The sequence below is a fragment of the Zea mays genome, chromosome 10 (assembly GCF_902167145.1).
Source record: "Zea mays cultivar B73 chromosome 10, Zm-B73-REFERENCE-NAM-5.0, whole genome shotgun sequence".
Classification (NCBI taxonomy): domain Eukaryota; kingdom Viridiplantae; phylum Streptophyta; class Magnoliopsida; order Poales; family Poaceae; genus Zea; species Zea mays.
The window spans coordinates 13,954,626-13,970,924 of NC_050105.1; the positions used below are offsets into that span (position 1 = coordinate 13,954,626).

General features: G+C 56.9%; 1 protein-coding gene across 1 annotated transcript in view; it reads left to right on the plus strand.

Moving 5' to 3' along the window:
- LOC103642312 (protein LAX PANICLE 2) overlaps positions 1-16,299 on the plus strand; it is a 74,373-nt gene that overhangs the window by 2,092 nt on the left and 55,982 nt on the right. The gene's annotated exons all lie outside the window — the stretch shown is intronic.

A 16,299-nucleotide genomic window follows, 5' to 3' on the forward strand; every position in this document is an offset into this window, starting at 1 on the left:
GCCGTTCTTGTAGTTGTAGCTCAGAAAACCACTAGCTAGCTAGAGAGCAAAGGTCTGGAGGAGGACCGGATAAAGTGACAGGTTTGGAGGCCACAAACAAGGCGCAAGCTAGCAAAGGGAGGGGGAGTCACACCTGGCATGGCAATTGCATTTGCAGCCAGCATATGTGCATCATCAGAATGAATCTTAGAATCTAACCTAGCTAGCTAGCTGCTGGCCTGCTGCCATCTATCTATCAGCCTCTCTCTCTCTCCTGCATTGCAGTTGCAGAGGGAGAGAGAGAAAGAGAGAGAGGAGAGTTCCTTCACCGACCGTACCAGCTAGCGAGCCATCTGCGCCGCAGCAGCAGCAGCGCCAAAGCAGCTAGCTAGCGGCTAGCACAGATTGGTAGGTGAAAGGAGCTAGCTTTAGAGCTACGGACAGCAGTAGTTTAGATGTCGAGAAGGTTCGTTCCCATGGGTCTTTGTTGGTGCTGTGCTGTGATATGCCGTGACACAAAATGGTGTAGGGTGAGGGGTGCGCGTCTCGCCTGTTCACGTCAAGGAGGGGCGCCCTCGATCGCTAGTCCCGGCCCCATGATTAAGGGCTACCTAGCTCTCCATTCGCTCGCTTTCTCGTCCCTAAATAACTGAGCTTAAGGCTGAGTCCAGTGCACAGCCTCTCTATCGTCTCTGCCACGTCAGCTCTCGCCTCCACTCTCGTCTCTGCTGCTCCAGTGCACAGGCTGCAGCAGGCTACAGCCTCAGGCTATAGCACACGTGGACAAATCAGAAGCCGTCACTCACTGTCGCCCCTCGCTCTCGCCCGCGAAGACGCCATCGCCAACGCGTCGCCCCGCTCTCGCCTGCCTATCGCCGGGCGGTGACAGTAGCGCCTGCCGGGTCGCTCTCGCCCGCCTCCAGCCCCGCTCTCGCCTTCTGCTGGGCGCTATCGCCCTTACTATAGCCTGCATTGGCACCAGCCTAATGCGCCATGCTTTTGTGGCTGTGCTAGCTGCGACTCATTAATTAAGGCTCGCTCGTCGGTTTAATTCCTATCTGATCGATCGTATATATATTTATATATATTCTAGTGTGTACGTACGGTACGTACTATGATGTACTGCTATGTATTTATATGGGGTCCATATATTATATATATATATATATATATATATATATATATATATATATATATATATATATATATATATATATATATATATATATATATATATATATATATATATATATATATATACATGGTTTTTTTGTACACATGTATATGCATGCATGCATGACGGTAAGATTAATTGTTAACTTGGTCAAGAATTTTACCTGAAACGGAAGGGGCCCAAGGAACCCTGTAGTCCTTGAAAGAAACTAGTAACCCTATAATATTTGAGGAAGTGTGAGAGTGGTCTTGAGTTGACTTGAAGATATTACTGACTGCCCCCGATTGAAGAGAGGAACATGTGTGCGTGTCTCACCTAATCGAGTGAAAGTCATGCGCCATCCTATACGCACCACAATGTGTAGTAGTGCCTAGCTTTATTTAGCGTATAGAATGCCCGCCCCAGCGCCAGCGGCCCTAATTAACCAGCAAAAATGCGCGCGCCGTGGTTTTTTTCCCTCAAACACGCAGGAGAGCTGTACATCATTATATTAAAAAATGACACCCAAAATAGGTCTATACAAACCCCTTTTAAAAGGCAAAAGGTTATAAACTGCAATTACAAGGCATCAAACAAAACACGACGGCCCACTGACAGATTAAGACCAAATCCTTCTAAGTCCCGAGGACCCAGCTAAGCACCACAACCCTGCATCCTCCTTGATGCACGTGAGGAAGTTGTTGTCGCAAGGCGAGGCCCCCCTTGAAGACACAGGCATTGCGATGCTTCCACAACAACCACCAGGAAACTAGTGCAATCACCGAATTTAGACCTTCTCTAAACTCCTTTGGAACTTTAGGAACAGTCGGACTCCACCGTTCTTGGAAAACTAGATATTCGGGCTCAGGTGTGAGCTACTGTAGTCCTAACAAAGAAAACACCTTGAACCAGACTTGGCTCGCAAAGACGCATCCAACCAAGAGGTGTTGAGCGATTTTGTTCTCCTACTCACAAAAAGCACAACACACAGGATGATCCATGCCCTCTCGTGCAAGGCGGTCTGCAGTCCAACAACGGTCAAGGGAGGCCAACCATAAGAAGAATTTACACCTAGGCGGTGCCCTTATCTTCTATATTCGCTTGCCTCACTCAAACTTCACAAATCCCACAAAGAAACGCTTGTAGGTTGACTTGGAAGCGTAGATACCTGACATAGAGGGGGACCAAATGAACTGATCTCGAACTCCTGGGGTGAGCTGAATTGTGTGCAACAAATCCTAGCAAACAAAGAACTCATAAAAAGCACCATGAGACATGTCCCCTCTAATGTCATTAACCCATGAATTATTTGGCAGAGCATCCATCACTTTTCTTGTCTTCGAACTACGCTTAGGCACCATTTTAGCCAAACTAGGAGCCAGATCTGCCACCGAATAGCCTTGCAGCCATCGATCAAGCCGATTTGATATCTTAGAAAAAAGTGTTCCTTGGCAACTTATAAAGATACCAGAACAAATGGATCGGAGAATGGACACTTGGAACTCAGTAACACTTCTTAAAAGGTCAAGAACACGGGAATGTCAGCCTAGCTGAGATCATAGATCAACTTGGTTGGCTTTGGGGTCCTAGGTAATTAAGAAAACCCACTCTATATATCCTGGAGGTTGGCCTAGTCATGTAGTTCGGTCAGCTTGGCCTACTTTAGCAGACTCATGAATAGCACGAAAACCAACCCCTGAAAAGTGAAATCCATTCATACAAAGTCCAGTCGAGCTTAATTTTTTAGTAGATTTATCTAAGGATGTTTAGAAGCTTTCCCAAAATATCAACGACCCTAAAATATCAAGTAAATAGTCTACAGTTTAAAAGAACTCTATCCAAGATCGGGGTTTTATCAACTTTTCTTGAAATTCTCTAAGGTTGAGCTCATAAGGAATCTAGTTAAGATGACTTGGATGAATGCTCCACATGTGCAATAGATCATATTTGAACCACCAAATCGGTACCAAGATCCCAAAAACTAAAGAAACAAGGTCTAGAGAGAAAATAAATTAAAAAGATTCAATAGCTCAAATCAAGAACTAAGATCTTGAAGTCATGAAGACAAGAGGATGTAAAGGTATCCATTCCCTCGAGAAGTTATAGGTTCTAAGATTTAATTACGCAGATGAAAGATCATGCAGTTGCTAAATCATCTAAGAATCTCCTACAACAATCTAGATGAAGGGAAAATCTAATAGAGGTAACTAATGACAATAGAGATAAGTTGGTTGGACTAGCCTCCCCCTTATTTATAGAGCTATTTTACATTTCTAATTGTCGGCGTTTCGAGACCGGGGGGTCCCTAAGCCGACGAGTGAGTGTGCTGCGTGCCCCAGCCCAGATGGGTCGAGCGCGTGGGCGAGCGCGAAGGGGGGAAAGCGAGGTGGCCGGAGACGGACGTGAGAGAGGTGGAAATCCCGCGGCCTTCGTGTTCGTCCCGCGCCCAGGTCGGGTGCACTTGCAGTAGGGGGTTACAAGCGTCCACGCGGGTGAGGGAAGCGAGCGGCCCCAAGAGAGCGCCTGTCCCCGTCCTCGTCCCCGCGCGGCCAACCTTCTCTAAGAAGGCCCTGGTCCTTCCTTTTATAGGCGTAAGGAGAGGATCCAGGTGTACAATGGGGGTGTAGCAGAGTGCTACGTGTCTAGCGGGGGGAGAGCTAGTGCCCTAAGTACATGCCAATGTGGCAGCCGGAGAGATCTTGGCACCCTGCTGGCGTGATGTCGTGGCTGTCGGAGGAGCAACGGAGCCTGGCGGAGGGACAGCTGTTGGAACGGTTGTGTCCTTGCTGACGTCGCCTTGCTTTCGTAAGAGAGCTGAGAGCCGCCGTCGTCACGGGGCTAGCGGGGCGCCATCATTGCCTATCTGGCGGAGCTAGCCAGATGGGACACCGGTCTTGTTCTCTGCGGCCCGAGTCGGCTCGGGGTAGGGTGATGATGGCGCTTCCTGTCGACGTGGCTGGCCTGTGCCCTAGGTTGGGCGACGTGGAGGCTCCTCCGAAGCCGGGGTCGAGTCTGTCTTCCATGGCCGAGGCCGAGTCCGAGCCCCTGGGTCGGGCGAGGCGGAAGTCATCGGCAGAGGCCAGGGCGGTGTCCGAGCCCTGGGTCGGGCGAAGCGGAGTTCGTCGTCTTCCGGGGCCTTAGCCCGAGTCCGAGCCCTGGGTCGGGCGGAGCGGAGTTCGCCGTCTTCCAGGGCCTTAGCCCGAGTCCGAGCCCTGGGTCGGGCGGAGCGGAGTTCGCCGTCTTCCGGGGCTTAGCCCGAGTCCGAGCCCTGGGTCAGGCGGAGCGGAGTTCGCCGTCTTCTGGGGCCTTAGCCCGAGTCCGAGCCCTGGGTCGGGCGGAGCGGAGTTCGCCGTCTTCCGGGGCCTTAGCCCGAGTCCGAGCCCTGGGTCGGGCGGAGCGGAGTTCGCGGTCTTCCGGGGCTTAGCCCGAGTCCGAGCCCTGGGTCGGGCGGAGCTTCCTATGGCGCCTTTGGCAGGGCCTGGCTTCCTTTGCGTTAAATGCTCCTGCGGCTTGGCCGGTCGGTGCGGCGATTTAGTCAGGGTTGCTTCTTAGCGTAGGCAAGGCCTCGGGCGAGCCGGAGACGTGTTCGCCGTTAAAGGGGGGCCTCGGGCGAGACGAAAACCCCTCGGGGTCGGCTGCCGTTGCCCGAGGCTAGGCTCGGGCGAGGCGTGATCGAGTCGCTCGTACGGACTGATCCCTGACTTAATCGCACCCATCAGGCCTCTGCAGCTTTACGCTGATGGGGGTTACCAGTTGAGAATTGGGCGTCTTGAGGGTACCCCTAATTATGGTCCCCGACAGTAGCCCCCGAGCCTCGAAGGGAGTGTTAGCACTCGCTTGGAGGCTTTTGTCGCACTTTTTTGCAAGGGGACCAGCCTCTCTCGGTTGCGTTTTGTTCCGGTGGGTGCGCGCGAGCGCACCCGCCGGGTGTAGCCCCCGAGGCCTCGGAGGAGTGGTTTCACTCCTTCGAGGTCTTAATGCCTTGCGTAACGCTTCAGCAGGTCTGGTTGTTCCCTCATGCGAACTGGCCGTAGCCCGGGTGCACGGTCGGGGCCCAAGTTCTCGGGCTGGTATGTTGACGCTGTCAACGATTTGGCCGGAGCCGGGTCTGCGAGAGCAGCCCCCGAGCCTCTGTACAGGGCGAGAGGACGATCAGGGACAGACTCGGCTTTTTTACGTACGCCCCTACGTCGCCTTTCCGCAAGGAGGAGGGGGGAGAGCGCCATGCTACCCTCGATGGGCACCGAACATGGTGTCTCCGGTGAGCTGCAAGCGGGTAATCCGAGTGGACGTCCGTGCCCCGTTCGTTAGGGGTCGGCTAGGGGCCCAGAGGCACGCCCAAAAGTACCTGCGGGTGATCTGCCGGACCCGGTCCCCTGGCGACGGGGTCCGAGGGCTCGATGCCTCCCTCTGATGGGATTCCGTTGCAAGATCGCTCCCGCTGGTCTCGAAAATGTCTTAGGGTACCTCGGGAGCGCAGCCCGAGCCTTGGTTATGTATCGAACGTACCCCTGGTCATCCCTCGCTCGGCGTCTGGGGCGACTGTGAACCCTTCGGAGGCCAGCCTTCGAACCCCTGATCAGTAATGGGCACGGAGCCCGACTAGCCTGAGGCGGCTGTGGAACCCTTCAGGGGGCCGGCCTTCGAACCTCTGACCAGTAGTGGGTGTAGGGCCCACGCGATCTGAGGCGGCTGTTGAACCCTTCGGGGGGCCAGCCTTCGAACCCCTGATCAGTAAGGAGGCTCGGAGCCTGGTTCCTTCACGGGGAAGGATCCCTTTCGGGGTATCCCCCTTTCCTGGTCCCTGTTGCAAGAGATAGAGAAAGAGGAAGGAAGAAAAAAGGATACGAAACCGAACGACGCGGCGTACCTTTTTTGGTGCGGTTGTTTCGGCGAAGGCGAAGCGTCGCCCGCTTTTCCTGCCAGAAGCGCCGCCTGTCCCGCCGCGGAGTTAATGCGATGGGGCGAGTAGCTGGCGGGGCTGCCGTTGCGCGTGCACGAGCCGTTCGAGGAACGGACCACGGGCGCGTTGTCTTCACGCCGTGAGAGGGGGCTCTCTCACTGCCCCCGGATGGGACGTGAGCTTGGCTGACGACGTGACCGCTGCTCCCGCGCGCCTGCCACCATCATTACTGCCGGCCCTCCTTTGGCCGTGTTGGCCGCCGCGTCAGGATGGCACCGCTGGGTCGCGCGCTGGGTCGCCTCGAGCCGCGGTATTGGTTCCGCAATCGAGGAGGCGCGGTGGTGGCGCAGGCGATGCAGTTGCTTGCATGCAGCATCTGGCGTGCCGGTTGCGCGACGCGTGGGCCTGGGCCTCCATGCTGGCGTGTCAGGAGTCGGAGAAGTGCGTCCACTTGGCGCGGCTGCATGCCGCCTGCATGGCTGCCCGCCTCTTTCGCCCGTTGGTCTGGGCAATGGTGGAGGATCACTTGTAAAGCTGCGTTGTAAAGCTGCGTCTCTTTTCCTCTTGTTTCGAGCATCTGGACTTTTTGTCGGCAACAGGGATGTTTGTGCGAGCGAAAGTTGCTTCTCGCAGAAGGTGATGAGTGAGGTATCCGTATCCCGGAGGCGTGGGAGTCCCTCGGCTCGGTCGGCCTTGCTGCTTACGCGTACTTTCACCCGTCCGCGAGGCCCTGTCACCGACTCGGTCGAGAAGGCTCAAAGGATCGCTTCGGCAGAAGGGCTTCCGAACGTAAAGACTTGTCTGATCCGCGGAGCCACTTTATCCGAACGCGAGTTACTTATTGCAGAAGGTGATGAGTGAGGTATCCGTATCCCGGAGGCGTAGGAGTCCCTCGGCTCGGTCAGCCTTGGCTGCTTACGTGTACTCAGTCGTTTCCAGGACCCACTTTTCGAAGTAGTCAAAAAGCACGAAAGATATTCTGGTAAAAGAGATCTTTTTTCGAGGAAAATTCTGACGCAGAGGGGGTTTCCCCCCTTTTAGCCCCCGAGGGAGGGTCGGGCTTTGCCGAGGCGAGGCCGACCCTTCCTTGTTGACTAAACTTTGCGTGGGTGCGAGGTTTATGAACGACTTGAAAACATCTTAAGGGTAAAAGCGACGTAGCTGTTGGATGTTCCAAGCGTTGCCGTAGACCTCGCCTTGGCTGTTGGCCAGCCTGTACGTTCCGGGCTTCAGAACTTTGGCGATGACGAATGGCCCCTCCCAGGGGGGCGTGAGCTTGTGCCTCCCTCGGGCGTCTTGCCGCAGCCGAAGCACCAGGTCGCCCACCTGGAGGTCCCGGGGTCGGACCCCTCGGGCGTGGTAGCGTCGCAGGGATTGCTGATACCGCGCCGAGTGTAGTAAGGCCCTGTCCCGAGCCTCTCCCAGCTGGTCCAGCGAGTCTTCTCGGCTAGCTTGGTTGCTTTGCTCGTCGTAGGCCCTTGTCCTCGGGGAGCCGTATTCCAGGTCAGTGGGCAAGACGGCCTCGGCCCCGTAGACCAGGAAGAACGGCGTGAAACCCGTGGCCCGGCTTGGTGTTGTCCTCAGGCTCCAGACCACCGAGGGGAGTTCCTTCATCCATCGCTTGCCGAACTTGTTGAGGTCGTTGTGAATCCGAGGCTTGAGCCCTTGTAGAATCATGCCGTTGGCACGCTCTACCTGCCCATTCGACATGGGATGAGCCACGACGGCCCAGTCCACCCGGATGTGGTGATCTTCGCAAAAATCTAAGATTTTTTTGCCGGTGAACTGGGTGCCGTTGTCGGTGATGATGGAGTTTGGGACCCCGAAGCGATGGATGATGTTGGTGAAGAACGCCACCGCCTGCTCGGACCTGATGCTGTTCAGGGGTCGGACCTCGATCCACTTGGAGAATTTGTCGACGGCGACCAGCAGGTGCGTGTAGCCCCCGGGCGCCTTCTGCAAGGGACCGACGAGGTCTAGTCCCCACACAGCAAAGGGTCAGGTGATAGGTATCGTCTGCAGAGCCTGAGCGGGCAGGTGGGTCTGCTTCGCATAGAATTGACACCCTCCGCAGGTGCGGACAATTCTAGTGGCGTCGGCCACCGCCGTTGGCCAGTAGAAGCCTTGCCGGAAAGCGTTCCCGACGAGGGCTCGAGGCGCTGCATGATGGCCGCAAGCCCCCGAGTGTATCTCTTGCAGGAGTTCCTGACCCTCGGCGATGGAGATGAATCGCTGGAGGATGCCTGAGGGGCTGCGGTGGTAGAGCTCCTTCTCATCGCCCAGCAAGACGAACGACTTGGCGCGTCGCGCTACCCGCCGAGCCTCGGCTCGGTCGAGGGGTAGCTCTCCTTGTCGGAGATATTGCAGGTACGGGGTTTGCCAGTCTCGGTCAGGCGTGGCCCCGCTCCGCTCCTCCTCGATGCGCAGCGCCTCGCCCTCGGGGGCCGAGGGTGCCTCGGGCTGAACCGAGAACGCCTCGGGCTGGACCGAGGGTACCTCGGGCTGGACCGAGGGTACCTCGGGCTCGGGCGTGTTGTTGATCTTGACGGAGGGTTGGTGCAGATCCCGGGAGAAGACGTCCGGGGGAACCGTCGTCCGCCCCGAGGCTATTTTTGCCAGCTCGTCCGCAGTCTCGTTGTAGTGCCGAGCGATGTGGTTAAGCTCGAGCCCGTAGAACTTGTCTTCCAGGCGCCGAACCTCATCGCAGTAGGCCTCCATCTTCGGGTCACGGCAGTGGGAGTTCTTCATGACTTTGTCGATAACGAGCTGCGAGTCACCGCGAGCGTCGAGGCGTCGGACCCCTAGCTCGATGGCGATTCGCAATCCGTTGATCAGAGCTTCGTACTCGGCCACATTGTTGGACGCCGGGAAATGGAGGCGTAGCACGTAGCGTAGGTGTTTCCCGAGGGGCGAGATGAAGAGCAGGCCTGCGCCGGCTCCCGTCTTCATTAGCGACCCGTCGAAAAACATGGTCCAGAGCTCCGGTTGGATCGGAGCCGTCGGTAGCTGGGTGTCGACCCATTCGGCTACGAAGTCCGCCAAGACCTGGGACTTGATGGCCTTCCGAGGCGCGAACGAGATGGTCTCGCCCATGATTTCCACCGCCCACTTCGCAATCCTGCCCGAGGCCTCTCGGCAATGGATGATCTCCCCCAGGGGGAAGGATGACACCACAGTTATCGGGTGAGACTCGAAGTAGTGTCGCAACTTTCGCCTCGTCAGGACCACTGCATACAGTAGCTTCTGAACTTGTGGGTAGCGGATCTTGGTTTCAGACAGTACCTCGCTGACGAAGTAAACTGGCCTCTGAACGGGCAATGCATGCCCCTCTTCTTGCCTCTCGACCACAATCGCGGCGCTAACCACCTGAGTGGTCGCGGCGACGTAGACCAAGAGGGCTTCTCCATCAGCTGGGGGTACCAAGATAGGCGCCGTTGTAAGAAGCGCCTTCAGGTTCCCGAGAGCTTCCTCGGCCTCAGGTGTCCAAGTGAAGCACTCGGCCTTCCTTAAGAGGCGGTACAGAGGCAGGCCTCTTTCGCCGAGGTGTGAGATGAACCAGCTCAGGGCCGCGAGACATCCCATGACCCTCTGTACGCCCTTTAAGTCCTTGATGGGCCCCATGTTGGTGACGGATGCGATCTTCTCCGGGTTGGCTTCGATGCCCCGCTCGGAGACGACGAACCCCAAGAGCATGCCCCGGGGCACCCCGAAGACACACTTCTCGGGATTGAGCTTGACGCCCTTTGCCTTGAGACACCGGAATGTCACTTCAAGGTCGAAAAGGAGGTTGGAAGCCTTCCTCGTCTTGACTACGATGTCATCGACGTAGGCCTCGACTGTGCGTCCGATGTGTTCGCCGAACACATGGTTCATGCACCGCTGGTACGTCGCGCCCGCATTCCTCAAACCGAACGGCATGGTGACATAGCAGTACATGCCGAAGGGCGTGATGAAAGAAGTCGCGAGCTGGTCGGACTCTTTCATCCGGATTTGGTGATACCCGGAGTAGGCATCGAGGAAGGACAGGGTTTCGCACCCAGCAGTGGAATCCACGATTTGATCGATGCGAGGTAGAGGGTAGGGAACCTTTGGACATGCTTTGTTGAGACCAGTGTAGTCTACACACATCCGCCATTTCCCCCCTTTCTTTCTCACAAGCACAGGGTTGGCAAGCCATTCGGGATGGAATACCTCTTTGATGAACCCTGCTGCCATTAGCTTGTGGATCTCTTCGCCTATCACTCTGCGCTTCTCCTCGTCGAATCGGCGCAGAGGCTGCCTGACCGGTCGGGCCCCGACCCGAATATCCAGCGAGTGCTCGGCGACTTCCCTCGGTATGCCGGGCATGTCCGAGGGACTCCACGCAAAAACGTCGGCGTTTGTGCGGAGAAAGTCGACGAGCACTGCTTCCTATTTGGGGTCGAGCCCGGAACCGATCCGGATCTGCTTGGAGGTGTCGCCACTGTGGTCGAGAGGGACGGCCTTAACCGTCTCCGCTGGCTCGAAGTTGCCGGCATGTCGCTTCATGTCTGGCACCTCCTTGGAGAGGTTCTCCAGGTCGGCGATGAGGGCCTCGGACTCGGCGAGGGCCTCGGCGTACTCCACGCACTCCACGTCGCATTCGAACGCGTGTTTGTACGTGGGGCCGACGGTGATGACCCCGTTGGGGCCCGGCATTTTGAGCTTTAGGTAGGTGTAGTTGGGGACGGCCATGAACTTCGCGTAGCATGGCCTCCCCAATATCGCGTGGTAGGTTCCTCGGAACCCGACCACCTCGAACGTCAGAGACTCTCTTCGGAAATTGGAGGGCGTTCCGAAGCAGACGGGAAGGTCGAGCCGTCCGAGGGGCTGGACGCGCTTCCCAGGAATGATCCCGTGGAAAGGCGCAGCGCCTGCTCGGACGGAGGACAGATCGACGCGCAGGAGCCTGAGGGTCTCGGCGTAGATGATGTTGAGGCAGCTGCCCCCATCCATCAGGACCTTGGTGAGCCTGACGTCGCCGATGATGGGGTCGACGACGAGCGGGTATTTCCCCGGGCTCGGCACGTGGTCGGGGTGGTCAGCTTGGTCGAAGGTGATGGGCTTGTCGGACCAGTCTAGGTAGACTGGCGCCGCCACCTTCACCGAGCAGACCTCCCGGCGCTCTTGCTTGCGATGCCAAGCCGAGGCATTCGCCGCATGCCCACCGTAGATCATGAAGCAGTCGCGGACCTCGGGGAACTCTCCTGCTTGGTGATCTTCCTTTTTGTCGTCGTCGCGGGCTCTACCACCCTCTGTGGGTGGCCCGGCCCTGTGGAAGTGGCGCCGAAGCATGACGCACTCCTCGAGGGTGTGCTTGACGGGCCCCTGATGATAGGGGCACGGCTCCTTGAGCATCTTGTCGAAGAGGTTGGCACCTCCGGGGGCTTCCGAGGGTTCTTGTACTCGGCTGCGGCGACAAGGTCCACGTCGGCGGTGTCGCGTTTCGCTTGCGACTTCTTCTTGCCTTTCTTCTTGGCGCCGTGCGGAGTAGACGCCTCGGGAATCTCTTCCGACGGGCGGCCCTGGGGCTGCTTGTCCTTTCGGAAGATGGCCTCGACCGGTCCTGGCCAGAGGCGAACTTGGTGGCGATGTCCATCAGCTCGCTCGCCCTGGTGGGAGTCTTGCGACCCAACTTGCTCACCAGGTCACGGCAGGTGGTGCCGGCGAGGAACGCACCGATGACATCTGAGTCAGTGATGTTGGGCAGCTCGGTGCGCTGCTTTGAGAATCGCCGGATGTAGTCCCGAAGAGACTCTCCCGACTGTTGCTGGCAGCTTCGGAGGTCCCAGGAATTCCCGGGGCGCACGTACGTGCCCTGGAAATTGCCGGCGAAGGCTTGGACCAAATCATCCCAGTTGGAGATCTGCCCCGGAGGCAGGTGCTCCAACCAGGCGCGAGCGGTGTCGGAGAGGAACAGAGGGAGGTTGCGGATGATGAGGTTGTCGTCGTCCGTTCCACCCAGTTGGCAGGCCAGGCGGTAATCCGCAAGCCACAGTTCCGGCCTCGTTTCTCCCGAGTACTTTGTGATAGTAGCTGGGGGTCGGAAACGGGTCGAGAACGGTGCCCGCCGGATGGCCCGGCTGAAGGCCTGCGGACCGGGTGGCTCGGGCGAGGGACTCCGATCCTCCCCGCTGTCATAGCGTCCCCCGCGCCTGGGGTGGTAGCCTCGGCGCACCCTTTCGTTGAGGTGGGCTCGACGGTCCCGACGATGGTGCTCGTTGCCGAGGTAGCCCGGGGCCGCAGGCGCGGTGTTGCGCGTGCGCCCGGTGTAGATCGAGGCTTCCCGTATGAATCGGGAAGTCGCAGCATGAGGCTCCGAGGGGTATCCCTGCCTTCGGGAGGCAGAGCTCTCGGCCCGTCGGGCCGCAGCACCTTCCAGGAGATTCTTGAGCTCTCCCTGGATTCGCCGACCCTCGGTGGTTGATGGCTCCGGCATCGCGCGGATGAGCATTGCTGCGGCTGCCAGGTTCTGACCGACCCCGCTGGACGCGGGAGGCGACCTGACCCTGACGTTGTTAGCGACGCGGTGCTGGAAACCCTGGGGCAGGTGACGTATTTCTCTGGCCGGGGGCTGGCCCGCCCATACCTGCCCGACGTCCCGGTGGATCGACTCAAGTGCTCCTGCTCCCTCGTCGAGCCTGGCCTGCGCCCCGCGGACTTGCTCGAGCTGTGGGTCGTGACCCCCCGCCGGAACGGGGACCACAGCTAGCTCCCGCGGGATGTCGGCGCGAGGCGCCAGCCTAGGGAGATCACCGTCCTCCGGCATGCCGAGGTGGTTGCCTTCGGAGGGATCCCCTAGCTCGACGTGGAAACATTCGCGGCTTGGGCCGCAGTCCTTGTCGTCAAGGCTGCGGCTACCGTCGGAACAGTCGGAGAGGCAGTAGTCACATGCGGTCATAAAGTCCCGCATGGCACTGGGGTTGCCAAATCCAGAGAAATCCCAACAGATGCTGGGGTCGTCATCTTCCTCGGACCCAGAGGGCCCGTAGGTCGAGACGTCCGTCAATCGGTCCCAAGGCGACCGCATACGAAACCCCAGAGGGGTTGCACTCGCCTCAACGAGAGCGCCCGCCAAAGCGAGGTCGCTAGGCGGGTTGAGGCCGAGTCGAAATAATGTAGGATGGGAATCGGTCAGTACCTTTTGGTCGACGAGGAGCGACATAGTCACGTCGGGGACTGATTGCGCCGTCGTCTTGGGTACGAGGGCGACGTCCTGCAGGCCCTCCGCGAGCTCGCTGGCGTCGTCCACTTGCTCGAGATCGGCATGTCGCGGGGGGACGGCGCTCGCCTTCGTCTCGAACGCGAGGTCGATGCCCGACGCGCCCCCCGTTGGGGCGCTGGGGACGTCGATTCGCTCGATAGCCGACGAAGCGCGGCCTCCCGTTTGGCCTTGGTTGCCCCGCCTCCTCCTCCGTTGCCGGGGGAGAGGACGGGGCGAGCTCGAATGTCGTTCTTCCACCACGCGGGGAAGATGTCGTCGATTCCGCCGCCGGCGGGCGGGTCGTCGGCCGCCATTGTTGTTGTCGCGCGGCGGTGGAAGGAGTATCATGTCGTAGCTGCCGTCGAGGGACATGAACTCAAGACTCCCGAAACGGAGCACCGTCCCGGGTTGGAGAGGTTGTTGGAGACTGCCCATATGGAGCTTGACGGGAAGTTGCTCGTCAACACGCAGCAGGCCCCTACCTGGCGCGCCAACTGTCGGCGTTTCGAGACCGGGGGTCCCTAAGCCGACGAGTGAGTGTGCCGCGTGCCCCAGCCCAGATGGGTCGAGCGCGTGGGCGAGCGCGAAGGGGGGAAAGCGAGGTGGCCGGAGACGGACGTGAGAGAGGTGGAAATCCCGCGACCTTCGTGTTCGTCCCGCTCCCAGGTCGGGTGCGCTTGCAGTAGGGGGTTACAAGCGTCCACGCGGGTGAGGGAAGCGAGCGGACCCAAGAGAGCGCCTGTCCCCGTCCTCGTCCCCGCGCGGCCAACCTTCTCTAAGAAGGCCCTGGTCCTTTCTTTTATAGGCGTAAGGAGAGGATCCAGGTGTACAATGGGGGTGTAGCAGAGTGCTACGTGTCTAGCGGGGGGAGAGCTAGTGCCCTAAGTACATGCCAATGTGGCAGCCGGAGAGATCTTGGCACCCTGCTGGCGTGATGTCGTGGCTGTCGGAGGAGCAACGGAGCCTGGCGGAGGGACAGCTGTTGGAACGGTTGTGTCCTTGCTGACGTCGCCCTGCTTTCGTAAGAGAGCTGAGAGCCGCCGTCGTCACGGGGCTAGCGGGGCGCCATCATTGCCTATCTGGCGGAGCTAGCCAGATGGGACACCGGTCTTGTTCTCTGCGGCCCGAGTCGGCTCGGGGTAGGGTGATGATGGCGCTTCCTGTCGACGTGGCTGGCCTGTGCCCTAGGTTGGGCGACGTGGAGGCTCCTCCGAAGCCGGTGTCACACCCGGTTTTAGAAGGTAAACCGAATGCGAACCATGTACGTGCCAGGATCAGTTATTCACGTACACAGCAGTTACATAATATGGACATCATCACACAGTGCTCAAAATAGTATTAAAAAGGGATAATAGTCGATTACATCATACGTCTGAGACGTCCATATAGGTCTTACAATAAATCAAAGTGCGGAAAAGAAACGTAGATAACACGGCCTTCACAGGCAGCCGACTGGGGGTTGCCGCTAACCCACACCTAGAACTCGTCGTAGTCTTGGAACTCCTGGAAGTCTCCTTCCACGGCTTCATCTTCGCCTGAGCAGTGGTTGCAATGCTGACAACCTGGGGGGGGTTTGGTGTGTAGAGCAAGGGTGAGTACACATCAACATACTCAGCAAGTATCCTGTTTGGCTGTAGTGGACTAGCTTTATGTGGGGATAAGTCAAGCAGTTGCTTTTAGTTGGTCAGGTTATTACTTACTAGTAGAAAGCCAGGTTTTAGCATTAACCCAAGTTATTAACCCGATGTACCCTTTCCAAACGGAAAGAATACCACTTACCAGCACCATAATCATAACCAGAACCATCAATCTCACAACCACCTGTACCACAATATCTCTGATCAAGTACCACTAATCATTGGAGCTCCCTTGGCCGCTCATAACCGCGAGCACGGCTGATATATCAGTTTCATAACACTCTGCAGAGGTTGTGCACTTTACCCACAAGCCGTGATTCCCTCTCTAGCCCGGGCTTGCAAGACCCTTATTCACTCCCGAGGTGAATGGCCAGGGATTCACTACGAAGCCTTTACAAAGATTCCCCGGGGCTGTAGCCACCCGTTAGGTTTCCTAAATGCACCGCACTCCTCCCCAAGGGGCGAACCCAAACTTGGCAGAGCGAGCCGCATACACCGAGCCCCATTGACGGCACGACGGCTAAGTGAACTACACCCCGGATCCTCTAATTATTCAGCTAAGGGCACCCCATTCCACCCTCATGGTTGCACTGTTTTCCCGGGCGGTCATCCATAGAACAGGTCCTTACGGAGAGGCACTCGAGAAACCGCTCGAGTCCCCTTGAAAACCACAAGTATAATCATAAAGAATAACGGGAAAACAGCGTATCATAGATAATCACATCATGTTCATTGATTAGAGTTGAGCAATAGCATCAGACTAAGTAGTAATAATCCGACCCAAATAGGTAAACAAGGACATGGATAACAAAAGCTAGTCAATCCTTAGGTATAAATGTGTAATGCGGGAGGTGAATTAAAGAATGAATAGGACAGAGATAGGTCAAAGGACACTTGCCTCCACCAAACGACTGCTGCTCAGGGGCTTCTCCTGCGAATTCCTCGGGCTCTTCGACCGGATCGTTCTCTATGCGAGCGCAAACATACATACACACATCCACATATTTAATACAAAAGAACAGTACACCATACAAGATAACCAACAAAGCGAATATGCATCAAGTATGACATTCGATAACGCATTTGTTGTGGTTAGAAAGAAACGGGAAAGGTCTCGCAGGGGGGGTTAAATCTTATGCACTAATGACACAATTGGTTTTTAACAAAATAATTCTGTTATACATATTTATATCTACTAATGGAAACCTAATCACTTTTAGTTGATCAACATTGCACAGGGTAAACAATTAACTACGTGAATCAATAGCATAACGGAATTTTAAATTAAACTACCTATTTTCTCATAGCATGAACAGTGATTAGCCTACTTAAAATACAGTAATTATGATCACAGAAAGTAAATAAAATAAAATAAAAAAAAAAATAAAAAAACAGAAGGGGGGGG